Source organism: Girardinichthys multiradiatus, chromosome 6 (assembly GCF_021462225.1).
Source record: "Girardinichthys multiradiatus isolate DD_20200921_A chromosome 6, DD_fGirMul_XY1, whole genome shotgun sequence".
Taxonomy (NCBI): Eukaryota; Metazoa; Chordata; class Actinopteri; order Cyprinodontiformes; family Goodeidae; genus Girardinichthys; species Girardinichthys multiradiatus.
Genome location: NC_061799.1, coordinates 10333557 through 10349679, shown reverse-complemented (window position 1 = coordinate 10349679; position 16123 = coordinate 10333557).

Here is a 16123-nt window from a genome sequence, read left to right as displayed (position 1 = left end):
AGTGTTCATGATTCAACAATCTGAAAAACATTGGGCAAAAGTGGGACCAAGAGATCCAAGGTGAACTCCACTGTCGAACAATAACTTGTTATAATTAATAGAACTGTGAAATCTCCTTACAAACAGAAAACCCTGAAGGAGAACGTCGAGCTATCAGTTCATTCCCTTAAGCTTGAGAACACTTGGGTTTTTGCCATTTAACGTTATAAAAAAAAAATTATGTAAAAACTGAATTTTGGATTCTCCCAGGTGGATTTTTATTAAAAGTCGCTTGATAATCTGAAACATTTATTTATGACAAAATCAGGCAATAAATAAATATGTAACTGGGCAAATACATTTACACAGCACTGTGCAATTCTGTAAAATCAAAGACATATTTTGTTAATGTATAAGTTTAATATTCCCCACAGCACACATTTGTCTTTATCTTTGATTAAATTTGTGTTTCTATCAGCTTAATAAAGTGTAAAAACACATCTGGTTTAGAAAGTTGGTGTAGAGCAGAATAGTGGGAGCTATGAGCAGAGTTCCTCTCTGTGAATAGAAAAATGTTATTAAGTAAGAGCTCATGTAATAATAATGTAAGATAATAAGACCCTTCTTTCGATTCTAATCAAAGAAACCCTCTTCTCTCGTCTTTAATCAAATGAAAATCATATGATTTCCTAAAATATGTTTATTTGAAAAAAATAAAAATAAACCTGTGTACTACATCAGAACAACAATCACTGTGAAGATGAACATTCAGCATCAGTTTGTTCTGAAGCAACATTTCACCAAATTGGCTCACTACGTTCAACTTTAATATTGTAGTGACTTGTTTGTAGATTTAGTTTAAGATTCTCATTGATTTTGGCCCATTTCAGCTTTGTATATCATTGATTCTCAGTTGTAACATTATCAGTTACTGTATGGTTCATAAAGGTCATAATATTGTTGAAAAATAATGGACCCATCGAAACAAACTGAAGCAAAAGAAAAAAGATTATGGCGAGGATTAAAAAGTAAATCCTTCAGATGTCGGTTGTTTATCAAAATATTACAACTCTTTTGTTAAAAATCAGCTTGATGAAGTGGAACGATAACTGCAACTTGTACGCGTACTCGTACTCATCGTCTTCTGCTTTATCCGGGACCGGGTCGCCGGGACAGCAGACTCCGCAGACTCAGCAGAGACCCCCAGACGTCCCTCTCCCCAGACACCTCCTTCACCTCCTCCGGGGGGAGCCCAAGGCGTTCCCAGGCCAGCCAAGAGACGTAGTCCCTCCAGCGTGTCCTGGGCAGATCAGTTGTAGTTTCTACAATTTTATTAAAACCAATCTGAATTCAGAGGGGGAGACATCACACTTACACTGCTACCTGGAAACCTTTGTGTGTTGTCTCACTGTGGACTGCGTTACATTACATTTTATACCCCACGCTGCTATGCAGTACACATACACAATCATTCTGTCTGTGGATGTCTCCCCAGTAACTGTATAAAAGAAACAGAGATACATTTCATCATTTAATTAAAGAATTGTTTCCCACACGTCTTCAGGAATCTTCAGGGAGAGGAGTACCATGCATTCCCAATACATTGCCGGCTTCTCACGATACAGACAGAAAACACCTGCAAGCTTTAACCTTGAATAATAAACATTCATTGTGTAAAAACTGGACTCTATAATACTAGAGGCTACTGTTAAGGTTTTTCTAACTATCATAACTAAAAACCTCTAATAATAATCAATCTATAAGCAGCAAAGTCCCAAATATATCTTTGTCTAAGCTACTAATAATAACGCATTTATATTTCCACACTACTAATAATAAGGCATTTATATTTCCACAGGGGCCAGCAGGACCACGTCATCCGCAAATGAAGAGACAAAATCCACTGGTCCCCAAACCCGACCCTTGGCTGCACCTAGAAATCCTGTCCATAAAAGTTATGAACAGGACCGGTGACAAAGGGCAGCCCTGCAGGAGTCCAACATGCAACGGGAACAGGTCCGACTTAGTGCCAGCAATGTGGACCAAACTCCTGCACAGGGACCGGATGGCCCCTAATAAAGGGCCCCTAATTCTATACTCCTGGAGCACCCCCCACAGGGGACCACGATGGACAAAGTCGAATGCCTTCTCCAGATCCACAAAACATGTGGACTGGTTGGGCAAACTCCCATGAACCCTCGAGTACCCTGTAGAGGGGTATAGAGCCGGTCCAGTGTTCCACAGCCGGGAAGAAAGCCACACTGCTCCTCCTGAAGCTGAGGTGCGACTATCGGCCGTGTAATGGCTGATAGTTTAACTGTCTTCTCTGACCTCTGTGTTTTAGTACTTAAGAACAGATGGACTCTAAATCCATTATCAGAAGGTTTATGGTTAACACTCCCTGAAGGATTATGTCCCGAGGAAGAGTAGATGGGTGCTCTCATATATAACCTTGTTACCTCTGACCCGGGGAGGGTCTGGAGGCCATATGTCTGAAACTCTTTGAAGTTGAGATAACAACCTCATTTTTGGTATAAATACGTGTGTATGATTTTTGTTCGTTGCTCTGCTTAACTGACTTGCTCAGTGACAGAGTCATTCAAACGCTGACTGCCTTTGAATACATTTTTATAAGACAAAGTCTGGTCTTTCTCTTTTAATGAGCTGTCTTCTCTCCCACTTTGATAAGAAAATCCACTACAATTTTAGCATCACGAACAGGATCTAACGTGCCAGAGGAAACCGCAGGAGGCGACACGGACGCCTCGACAGCCTGAAGACGTTGTCCTCAGTCCATCTCCATTTCACGGAGGGGAGTCCTGGTGCCTGCCTGCAGCTTCTGGCCGATTGGATCCGAACTATTTGTCTACAAATATATCTGGGTGAGAAGTTGCTTTGAATTAAATAATATACATATGTAGCCGGGTGAAATAAATAAATTACTAACTCCACCCTCCGCCGCGAGCTCAGAAGACTCATCAGAGAGAAGCTAAGGTCAAGTCTTATTGATGTTCGTGAAGAGGCCATTATGTGGAGCCTTGAAGAACAACCCCGTAATACAAATGTGGCAAGAAGCAGGAATTTGATTGGTGAAAGTCCCAACGAGCTTTCAGGTGCTGAGACCCCCAGCAACACAGAAAGTGAGTTGGCCATGACACTCCAGGAAGTTGTAAAAATAATAGCTCAGCAAGGTAAAGCTATTGGAGAGTTAACAAATGCTGTACGTGAATTGACAACCCAAAAAGCTAAACCTAATGGAGCAAACCTAAGTAATAGGCCAAAAGTTACACTCAGGTACACTGAAGATGGCCAGCCCATCTGCATAAGATGTGAAGGAGTAGGACACATGGCCAGACAATGCTCTGCACGTAGAGCCCCCAGTCAGTCTAACACTCAGCCAAACAGTCAGCCAGATACCACGGTGCAGGGAAACTAGGACCCTCGGTGGCTAGGAGCCGAGCAATGCAAGGGAAGTCTGAAGGCTCACCCCAGACTTTAACTAAAGAGCGCTTTTTGGAAAATGCAGTAGGAAAATGCCCCGCAGTAGACATTAAAATAGATGGTGCTTCCTTGAAATGCCTTTTTGATTCAGGGAGCAATGTGAGTACCTTAACTGAGGAATTTTTCCGAAACCACCTCCACGGAGAAGACAGAGACATGCACTGTACATCTAAATGGCTACAAATCACAGCTGCTAACAAGCTTCCATTACCCTACCTAGGTTATGTTGAGCTAGATATTGAAGTGATGGGAATCACTATCCCTGAATGTGGATTTTTGATAATTAAAGAGGACAATGCAGCAGACAGCAAAGGACTTGATTCATCCCCAGCGCAGCCCAGCCAAAGCTAATCAGTTGTTCCAGTCTGCCTGGATGCCAGAGTGTTTAGGGACCTTCAATCATCTCAAAGACAAGTTAACCAGTGGCCCCATGCTAGGCTTTGCAGACTTTAGGCTTCCTTTTGTGTTGGAGACGGACGCCAGCAACCTGGGATTAGGTGCAGTTCTACACCAGGTACAGGGGGGAAGGAAATAAATCATAGCTTATGCGAGTCGTCGACTTAGAGGGGCTGAAAAGAATGATAAAAACTACATTAGCATGAAGTTGGAACTTCTTGCATTAAAATGGGTGGTCACAGAGAAGTTTCGGAGTTATCTCCTTGGGTCCAAGTTCACAGTCCTGACAGACAACAACCCACTTTGTCATCTTTCCACTGCTAAGTTGGGAGCTATCCAGTAGCGTTGGGTTGCACAATTGGCTGTATTTGATTTCGATGTAAAGTACAGGCCTGGTCGTTGTAATTCGGCGGCTGATGCCCTTTCCAGACAGCCGGCTTTAAATGAGTCCAACCCTTGCTCAGAGGATGCAGAGTTCGATGGTTGTGTGGCCATATGTGACAGCCTTCGGACAGTTAGTAGCTGCAGGGGTTGAGTGTTTTCAGGTGAGGCAGTTAAATGCCTCCGAATCAAACAGTGAGGAAACAAACAATGAGACACACAAAAACACACCTACACTCCCTAGTTACGCTAGAACTGAGCTCCAAAACTTTAAAACTTCCGACCCGACACTTAAGATATTAAAAACATTTTGGAACATGAAACGAAGACCCTCCTTTCAAGAAAGGCAAACCTTGCCTAGACCAGTACTCTCCCTACTGAAACAGTGGCCACATCTCACAGAAAAAGATGGACTCTTGTACCGTGAGATCCAGGATGTTCACCTTGGGAAATGTCACCAGTTGTTGTTACCTGCATGTCTCAAGGAAAAAGTGCTCACTAGTGTGTGTGATGGAAATTCTTGCAGTAAGCATTTCACAGTGTATAACCTTTTTTACTCCTCAGAATATCTGTGTTAGAGGAAGAAGCTGTAAAGCCATTACCAGAAGTTTGATGGTTCAGACCCCATCTTTAGGACAATGTCAGTTAGGGCAGTTAGGTCTGTTCCTAGATAAGCTTGTCACTGTTGAACTCAAGAAGGGCTGGGGTCATAGAACATGGACTCTTTGCAGTTGAGATAACACTGTCTTGTTCTGGTATAAATACTGTGTGTAAATGTTGATCGGGGCTCTGTTCAACTGACTTGCTTGGTGACAGAGTCATTCAAACGCTGAATGCCTTTGAATAAAACTTATAAAGACAAAGTCTGGATTTTCTCTTGTTATGAGTCAACTTCTACCCACTTTGATAAGAAAATTCCACAACAATTTTAGCGTCACGAACAGGATCTAACGTGCCAGAGGAGACCGCAGGAGGGGACACGGACGCCTGGCCAGCTTGAGAGTTGTTCTCAGTCCACTTCCATTTTACGGAGGGGAGTTCTGGTGCCCGCCTGCGGCTTCTGGACGATTGGATCCAAACTATTTGTCTTCAAATATATCTGGGTGAGAAGTTGCTCTGTATGATATAATGTATATTATTATTTTTATTACACATTAACCATCATCTCCTAACTAATTAATTAGGTTCCAGAGTTGCGAGAGGGAGGACATCAGCTGTGGGCCCGGTTACCCTGCAAAAGGAATGACAGGGAGGTTCTCATTGGTAACAATGGGATAAAGCAAAACACAGGGTTTTGCGGGTGGTTTTTAGCAATTTTCTACACCTCATAAAGGAGAAAAGCCAGTGGGCAGACGTGCCGCTGAACAGGTAAAAAAAAATGGTTCCGGAACCTTGTGGCATCAGGGGTGTCTCCTTCTTCATACTCTGATTTATAAAATAATGAAAGGAAAAGTGGGGATGATTGTGTTAAATGTGCTTTAATTTGGAAGATAAGTTTGGTTTTTCACAGCGTGGAAGTTTGAGTGTAAATAAGTTAAATAGTTTAAATAGTTTCAAGTAAAACAGTTGATGGAAAAATAAAAAAAACATTAAAAAAAGATTAAAAAGCACAGAGTGCATCAATTAAGGGGTTAAAGAGTTAAAACTTTCCTGAAGGAAGTTTCGTTTGTCTTAAATATTGCGATCAGTCGGAAAAGAAGGTAAAAGTGAAAAGGGACATAAGAGAGTCGAAAAGAAAGTTGTTTTAGAAAGGAGTATAGTTCATGTTGTGGAAGGAAGTGACAGGCAGGGGGACAACTGACTGACTGACTGATAATATTTCTTTGTGCAAAATCTGAACCTATACTAAACTTTTATTTTGCCTCTCTCACACACAAATACACACATATATGGGATTTGAGTTCAACATCTGCGTTTTTGAGTCTGGATTTTAGAAACCTGCCCTTCTTCCATGGCTACTCCGCCAGAGACGCTTCTCCAGCACGGCCTGAAAGAGAGAGATCTGCCTTCCTGCATGTTGAAAATTGCAATGTGAGTTTCTACAAGAAAAAAAAAAACAAAGCTCAGAAGAAGTCTGGACCCACTGAGATGGACAACGATCCATGCTGTTTGCAAGAGCCAGAAGAGTGATACACTGGATTTATATTGAAAGCATCTTGGCAGAAGAGAAACCGGAGCAAAGTTTCTTCTTTCTCCCTCCTGGAGAAGTTAAAGTGGACAAAGAATGATTCAATGTCTCACCAACAGACCGGGGAAGGGCCTGGTTGTTTTTTTGGACTGATAGAGGACTGTGTGCCATGGCAGTCTGACTCTGGAACGATTTAGAAACTGATGGGGGTAACGTACAAACACACACACATTTGCATAAATATTTTCCTATTTTCTGCAATGAGGAACGCTTATTAACCGCTGCTCATGTGACACGCTTGCTTGACGTGGACAGATATAGCGGGTTAAAATATTATTTTAGGGTTAGAAAAGTATCTTTAAAAGGGTGATAACTTAGCTCATTTGATACTTTCCAGTTAATTCTTTTAGAGAAACAAGTTCTCTTTTGTCGTGGAATATTCAGGGTCAATTATTATAGTTATTAAAAGTTATTCAAAGCAGAGGAAGTTACAACATCTCCAAAACTCAGCAGTAACCATGTGTTTTCTATGTTATTCTCAGGACAGTTCTCATGAAGGAGTATTTTTAAAACCCAGCGAATGCGTAAAACCTGATGGGTTTCTCCTTCAGGTATAATTTTCTGTTGTCATATTTTGTATTCCATAAGTCTAATGGGTAGAGACCTCATTAAAACAGGCTTAGTTCTACTGCAGATGGTCTTCATACAGTTTCTGACACAGTACTTACAGCTTGGTGCAGTTTTTGTCCGCAAGTGCTAACTGACGCTTATGGAAAGTACAAATTCATTGTTTTTCACAGCAGCTGCTGGGAAGAGGTTATATTGGTTTTTTCTTCCCTCTTCTGATTCATGCAGCGTGTTGATTTACACTGTAACTTATATCAAGTCCTGACAAAAACTATGAAAGGTTTGGTTCTGCAGTTTCCTTTTTTCTCCCTTTGGAGAAGGAAAGGACACCTAATCAGTTCTGTGCTGCACAGAAATATTAAAACACTAGTTGTTTTCTAAGATATCACCAGCTAAAAACTTTTAAAACTTTTGAGAGTAATTGGTTTTGTTAAACACATTTCCCTTGGTAAAAACAAACCTTTAAAATGAGAATGAAAAATGGGGTTATTTAGAAAGATTGTGATTGGACAGTGGTACCACACAAAAATTCAACTAATCTCATGTTTCCTAAAAGACTCTGCATGAAAAGGCCTTCAGAACCATGGAGTTATTTTCCACCACAGTACCAAGTTTTTTAAGCATGCTTTTTCTTTATTTTAAAACAGATCTGGTTTTTGTTTTGTTTTTGGCTTTTAACATAATGTTTGTCTGAAGCTTCTTATGAACTGGGATAGAAGCAAATATGATCTGAGGTAAATTAGGAGCTGTGAACTAGTGATTTTAAATCTGATTATTGTCCAAGCAGAAATAATATATTTAGCCAATCCTTCAATCTCTGCAGAAAGTTAACACCATTGTTCAATGCAGTAGTACTCAACTTGTGGTTCCTGGACTCCTGAAGCCCGTAAGCCATAGATTTTGGGTCCATAAAATTATAATATTTAATTAAAGGTAGACCGATTACTTATTAAAACAGATCTAAGCCAATGATGAGTTCCAGTCATTTGGTAGCTTTGAAATGCAATAATACTCAAAATTTATACTTTGGGGAACACAGATTGGGGTTGAAGAGTTTAGTTTTGGAACCAAGGTTAGGATTTTTATAACGGAATCAAGACAAGTAAAATCCTTTATTTTAGGAAAAGAAAAGAAATAAAGGCTCTCTTAACAGTAAGAGGATGGTCGACTCAAACTCAAGTCTCCTTGTTTGATTTCTTAGGGTTTAAAGATTAAAGGAATACATATGAGTACAAAGGTACACAAGGTGATTTCAGATTACTAAGAGATAAAATATTGGAACATTTATCAACATTTGGATTGTAAAAGAGGGGTTCTAGTAATACGTTTTCCCCAACTCTCAAAATTTAAATAGCCAAATTAAAGAAAATGATGTTTGTTCTTTTTTAAACACTATGTGGGAAAAAGTCCAGTTTGGAATCAAGCTTCTTATCTTAATTTCTGATTAAGTCAAACACTGCAGTTTTTGTTTAGTTTGGGTATAACATGAAAATGTCAACGCCGACTTTTCTAATTTCCCCTCGGGGATCAATAAAGTATCTTTGAATTTGAATTTAATTTAATTAAAATACTTCTTTGCATTTAACCTGAAATTCTGCAATACAGCTGTGATCAAATTGAGTCAAACAAAAAGAGAATTATAACAATAACTCACAGGATTGTAGTTATTATTACAGAGTTACAGTACAAAGAATTAGCAAAAGGTTTCAGCATCAGTAAATTTGGATTAATTTAAGAGAAAACTGTTGCTGTGCTTCTAAATACTTTGAGATTTTTTTGGACTATGTGCACTCATTAAAAAAAAAAAAGGATCCTGACGATTGTCATAACAAAATTGATCAATTATAGCACTAAAAGATATGGTTGAGAAAACATATTCTGAAAAGAAATTGTTAAAGATTTCTTTGAATTCTTGAAGCTTCAAATTTGGCCATTTGTCTGTCTTTGATGTTTTGTCTTTGTTTTGTTGGACTGAATGTTTGATTATATGTTGCATGAAACAATAATCCATGTTTAGAATAATGTTTCTAAATCCCAGATTGATTAAAACTGAGTTTTCAGGAGAGTTAAGAAGCAGCTTGTTTCTGAGGCTGCCAATCAGAGGTTAGTTCTGCCTGACTCCGCCCACCTACCAGGTTGGTTCATGCCTTTGTTGTCATGGTAACGCTCAGCACCTCCCTTCCTGAGTTTTAACACTGTTTAAGAGACAATAGAATCAAAATGCTTGTAGTGATTGTTGCCTTAAAAACATGTTTTTTTTTGTATAATGATTAAGGATGTAGCATGACTTTTAGATTTATGTGTTTTATTATTAAAAGGTTAATGAAATTGTCATGATTCCAGCCCTTCAGCTCACCTTGACTGTGCTGATTACTCATTGCCTTCACCTGCACTGGGCTGCTCCTATTTAATCAGCTGCTCGTCACCAGCTCAGTGCGAGATCGTCTGTTGCCTCTGTCACAGTTTTCAAGCCTTGATTCATGTTTCAAGAGTTTTTTCTGGTTATCTGATCCTGCCTGTTTTTTGACCACAGATTTCTGCCTTGTCCTTCTGCTGTTCGGAAAAGTCCTGACCTCACGTTGCTGAAACCTGCCTGTCTCTGACTTTGTCTCTGGATTACTGGACTATCCCTGCCTGAAACCCTCCAGTGCTTTACCTTGGATTGTCTCCCGCTTCTGCATCTGGTTGGTGGAAATATTCTCTGTCTCTTGTTTGTTCCTGGAACCCCCAAGACCTCCTGTTGTCCACTTCCCCTTCCTCCCCGGCTGGATTTCTATTCCCTGATAAACCTCCATTCCTGTCCTTCCTGTCTGACCTCTTCAGTGGAACCTCTTCTACCCAATTATTATTATTATTATTTTTTATATTAAAACTTTTGGTTAACCATTCTCTTGTCTGGCTGCGTTTTGGGTTCTGGTTGAGTTGCATCATCGTTACAGTACGATCTCGCCAGTATGAACCCACAGCCGAATCCCGATTGGTGTTCTAAAGTAGAGGGGGCTATTACTGGCCTAGAAAGAAATGTCCAGGAGCTTTTACGGGGACTTTCTTCTCTTAAAATCACCCCGGTCCAAGCTAGTTCCTCAGTTGCTCAACCACTCCCCTCCTCCCCTCTACTGTTACTCCGACGGCTAACGCAAACAACGAGCTTAAGCTCCCCCCCCCCTGAGCGTTTTAATGGGGATTCCGAACAATGCAGACCTTTTTTGACCCAGTGTTCCCTGCTATTTGAACTCCAGCCCACTGCCTTTCCTTCGGAACGGGCCAAGGTGGCCTATACAATCTCTCTACTGTCTGGTAAAGCTAAGCTTTGGGGAACTTCTGAGTGGGAGAATGATGCTGACTGCTGTGACTCATTTATAGAGTTTTCTGATGAGATGAAGAGGGTTTTTGATCCTATTCGACCTGAGAGAGAGGCTGCCAGGAAACTGTTCTCTCTCAGACAGGGCTCTCGACCTGTTACTGACTACATAATCAATTTCCATGCCTTGAAGTCTAGTTGTTTTTGGAATAATGAAGCCCTGTTTGACGTTTTTTACCAGGGTCTGTCAGATGATATCAAGGATGAAATTGCTACTCGTGACCCTCCCAAGACCCTCGAGGCCTTAGAAAGGCTGGCCACATGGATTGACCAACGCCTTTGTGAACGTAAGAGGGAGAGGTCATCTAACTATCAAAGACGAGTCTCAACTGTCCAGGTCAGTTCAAGCACTATGCCCCAAGTATTCACTCCTCCTGTTAACACTGAGGAGCCCATGCAACTGGGCAGGACCAGACTCTCCACTGAAGAGAGGGATAGGAGATTCAGGAATCAACTATGTTTTTATTGTGGAGAGAGGAATCATCGGGCCTTTAACTGTCCGTTAAAAGGGCAGGCTCAGTAAAGTTCGGGAGGTCTTTGCTGAGCCCTATCCTCAGGTCTCAGAACCCTCCCCATAATCGGTGCACCATCAGATTTCCCGACTCTCCTGAAAATAAGGAGGTACCTGTTTTCATTGACTCTGGGGCTGATGCTAACTTTATTGATGTCAGCCTAGCTCATAAGCTTGCACTGGAGTTGGAACTTCTAGAGAGACCACGTGAGATTTTTGCTATTGATGGGCATCTCATTGATCAAGTAACTCTCTGCACTAAGCCTGTTTCTGTACTCATTTCAGGAAACCACCACGACAGGATCATGTTTCTGCTAACCAGGTCTCCAGAGATTCCTGTGATTCTGGGACGCCCCTGGCTCATCAAACACAGTCCAGTCATCAACTGGCTCACTGGTGAGGTTCAGTCTTGGGGGCCATCATGCTCTACTAATTGTTTGAGGGAAGCCCCTATCATGACATCTCCCCGTGAGATCAACCTTGTTTATCCAGACTTGTCTAAGGTCCATAAGATTTATCATGATTTGTGTGAGGTATTTAACAAATCTAAGGCCACTTCTCTACCACCCCATAGAGAGTACGACTGTGCCATTGACCTTTTCCCTGGTACTACCCCTCCTCGAGGCAGAATCTATTCCATCACAGGTCCTGAGAGAGAGGCAATGGAGGAATACATTTCTGACGCCCTCAAGGCAGGACTTATCAGAAAGTCTTATTCTCCTGCAGGTGCAGGATTCTTCTTTGTTGGCAAGAAGGATGGTTCACTTAGACCATGCATCGATTATCGAGGTCTAAACGAAATTACAGTTAAGAACAGATACCCTCTACCTCTCATGACTTCTGCTTTTGAGCTCCTTCAAGGTAGTACTGTCTTCACCAAACTGGATCTGCGTAATGCCTACCATCTGGTCCGCATAAGAGAAGGAGACGAATGGAAGACAGCTTTTAACACCCCTTCAGGTCATTATGAATACTTGGTCATGCCTTTCGGGCTCACCAATGCCCCAGCTGTCTTCCAGGCATTGATTAATGATGTTTTTAAGGGACATGCTAAACAGATTTGTTTTTGTATACCTTGATGACATCTTAATTTTTTCAAAGGATCTTTCTACCCATATCAAACATGTTCGTGAGGTTCTTCTCAGGCTTCTCCAAAATAAACTATTTGTTAAGGCCGAGAAATGTTCATTCCATCAATCATCTGTATCCTTTCTGGGCTTTGTCATAGCTCCTGGCAGAATTCACATGGACCCCTCAAAGGTGGCTGCAGTCCTGGAGTGGCCTGACCCATCCAGTTTGAAGGAACTTCAACGTTTTCTTGGGTTTGCCAATTTTTACCACCGTTTTATCAAGGGTTATAGTTCTGTGGCCGCCCCTCTTTATCAACTCACTTCTATAAAGACTCAGTTCAAATGGTCCTCAGAAGCCAAACAGGCCTTTGACAAACTAAAACGTCTCTTTACCTCAGCTCCTATTCTGCGTTTTCCAGATTCATCGAACCCTTTTGTTGTGGAGGTTGATGCCTCGGAGACTGGGGTTGGCGCTGTCCTGTCGCAAAGGTTTTCAGACGATGCTAGGTTACATCCTTGTGCTTTTTTTTCTCGCCGGCTTTCGACCTCCGAGAGAAACTATGATGTTGGGAACAGAGAACTATTGGCTATCAAACTAGCGTTAGAGGAATGGAGGCACTGGCTTGAGGGATCCACACAGTAAAAGGACAGACTATAAGAACCTGGAATATCTCAAATCTGCCAAGAGACTTAACCCACGCCAGGCTAGATGGTCACAATTTTTTAGTAGATTTAACTTCACCCTAGCCTATCGACCTGGCAGCAAGAACATCAAGCCTGATGCACTTTCTAGACTTCATCAGTTTCTGTCTGTCCTTCTGATTCTGTTGATCACGACTACATCCTTTCCCCCAAGACCAGGCTAGCTCTTACCAGTATCGAAAGCCTGCTCAAGAGGAGTCATCAGAGAGAACCACCTCCTGTTCCGTGTCCTAAGGGACTTCTGTATGTTCTTGAGGAAATGGTGTCTAAAGTCCTTCAGTTCTGTCATGGCGCTAAACTTTTCTGTCACCCAGGTATTACTAGGACCCTGGCAGTGGTCCAGTCAGGTTTCTGGTGGCCCACACTCAGAAAGGACACGCGAGAGTTTGTGTCAGCATGTACCACCTGCTCCAGAGTTAAGCCCTCAAGACGCCCTCCAGCCGATCTACTAAGGCCTCTTCCTATTCCACACCGACCATGGTCCCATATCTCTATGGATTTTGTCACCGGCCTACCTCCTTCTCATGGTAACACTGTACTCCTCACTGTGGTTGACAGATTTTCCAAGATGACCCACCTCATTCCTCTCCGCAAGTTACCCTCAGCTCCTGTACTCGCTGATGTAATAACCCGAGAGGTGTTTAGACTTCATGGCATTCCCCGTAACATCGTTTCAGATAGAGGACCTCAGTTCATTTCCCGTTTCTGGGGTGAGTTTTGCACCCTTCTTGGCATTGACGTCAGCCTTTCTTCAGGTTTCCATCCTCAGACGGACGGCCAGACAGAAAGGATGAATCAGGAAGTTGAGACCAAATTACGCATCCTATGCATGGATGCTCCCAGTCGCTGGTCACAGAATTTACCATGGGTGGAGTACGCCATCAATGGATTGCCATCAAGTGCCACAGGTCTGTCACCATTTCATGTTGTTTATGGCTATCCGCCTATTCTCTCTGTTCAGGAAGGGGTTACCCAGGTTCCTGCTGCCCATTTAACAGCACGTCGTTGTCTCAGAGTCTGGAGAAAGGCCAGAGCATCTCTCTGCAAGACCTCAGTTGTCTATGCCCGTAATGCCAACCGTCACAGATCCCAAGCTTCAAGATACCTGGTGGGTCAGAAGGTCTGGTTATCCACTAAGGATTTACCCATCAAGGTAGAGAATCGCAAGTTGGCACCCCGTTTTGTGGGTCCTTTTCCTATTGCCAAGGTCATTAACCCACTAGCTGTGCGTCTCAGTTTACCTTCTTCATTACGTGTGCACCCCACTTTCCATGTCTCCAAGGTCAAACCTGTAAGGTCATCCAGGTTTTGCCCTCCTTCCAGACCCCCTCCACCCCCCCGACTCATAGATGGAGCCCCTGTCTTCACTGTAAAACGCTTGCTACGTTCCCGACGTTGGGACCGTGGCATCCAATACCTGGTGGACTGGAAGGGCTATGGTCCTGAGGAGAGGTCTTGGATACCTTCTCGCCTGATCCTGGATAAGGGCCTTATCCGCGATTTTCATCGCCGACATCCGGACCAGCCCAGAGGGGCGTCAAGGGCCGCCCCTTGAGGAGGGGGTGATGTCATGATTCCAGCCCTTCAGCTCACCTTGACTGTGCTGATTACTCATTGCCTTCACCTGCACTGGGCTGCTCCTATTTAATCAGCTGCTCGTCACCAGCTCAGTGCGAGATCGTCTGTTGCCTCTGTCACAGTTTTCAAGCCTTGATTCATGTTTCAAGAGTTTTTTCTGGTTATCTGATCCTGCCTGTTTTTTGACCACAGATTTCTGCCTTGTCCTTCTGCTGTTTGGAAAAGTCCTGACCTCACGTTGCTGAAACCTGCCTGTCTCTGTCTTTGACTCTGGATTACTGGACTATCCCTGCCTGAAACCCTCCAGTGCTTTACCTTGGATTGTCTCCCGCTTCTGCATCTGGTTGGTGGAAATATTCTCTATCTCCTGTTTGTTCCTGGAACCCCCAAGACCTCCTGTTGTCCACTTCCCCTTCCTCCCCGGCTGGATTTCTATTCCCTGATAAACCTCCATTCCTGTCCTTCCTGTCTGACCTCTTCAGTGGAACCTCTTCTACCCAATTATTATTATTATTATTTTTTATATGAAAACTTTTGGTTAACCATTCTCTTGTCTTGCTGCGTTTTGGGTTCTGGTTGAGTTGCATCATCGTTACAGAAATAGTTTAAACTAGTTTGAAGAATTAGTTTTGCATGCAGAATCATTGGTGATTTATTAGATTGAAAGTTTCCCTGGTGCCATTAAGCTAGCTGACAGTTCAAGATATGCAAAAGTAAGGAATATATATTTTTGATAAAGAATCAGAGTCATGACTTTGTACTTGCTGGGAATTATTTATTAAATTCAAATTTGTAGGATTTATGTATCTAAATTACATTAGATGTCCATTAATCTAATACTCATCTTTGTACAAGACAAATCAGGATGATATGTGACTAATTTCTAAGTGAGACATTGATGAACTGAATCAGAATCAGAATCAGAATCAGAATCAGAATCAGAAAAGCTTTATTGCCAAGTACGTTTTTGGACATACAAGGAATTTGTTTTGGCGTAGTCGGTGCAATACAGTACAAGTTAAACAGTACAAACATATCTACAATATAATATAAATATAAGTGCACAGTTTTAAGTGAGTGAGAGTAAATATAGAGCAGTATAAGATGCAAGAGCAATACAACAGTGCAGGTGATCATTGTGCAAGTAAAGCAGTGCAAGTAAGCAGGAGTCCAAGCTGAGCGTTAATGTAACGCATAGAGTTACAGGTTACAGGTGTCCTGTCAGCAAAAAAAGGGGGGGTGTGGGGGAAAGGGGGAATGTCAGGGTGGTTTCTGGGCTTTGTTAACCAGGCTGGTGGCAGATGGGAAAAAACTGTTCTTGTGGCGTGAGGTTTTGGTCCGGATGGACCGCAGCCTCCTGCCAGAGGGGAGAGTCTCAAAGAGTCTGTGACCGGGGTGGGAGGGATCAGCCAGAATCTTCCCTGCCCGCTTCAGGGTCCTGGAGGTGTACAGTTCCTGGAGCGACAGTAGACTGCAGCCAATCACCTTCTCAGCAGACCGAATGACACGCTGCAGCCTGCCCTTATCCTTGGCTGTAGCAGCGGCGTACCAGATGGTGATGGAGGAGGTGAGGATGGACTCAATGATGGCTGTGTAGAAGTGCACCATCATAGTCTTTGGCAGGTTGAATTTCTTCAGCTGCCGCAGGAAGAACATCCTCTGCTGGGCTTTCTTGATGAGGGAGCTGATGTTTGGCTCCCACTTGAGATCCTGGGAGATGATGGTTCCCAGGAAGCGGAAAGATTCCACAGTGTCAATTGTGGAGTCACAGAGGGTGATGGGGGCAGGTGGGGCTGGGTTCTGCCTGAAGTTCACAACCATCTCCACTGTCTTTAGAGCGTTGAGCTCAAGGCTGTTCTGGCAGCACCAGTCCAACAGATGGTCCACTT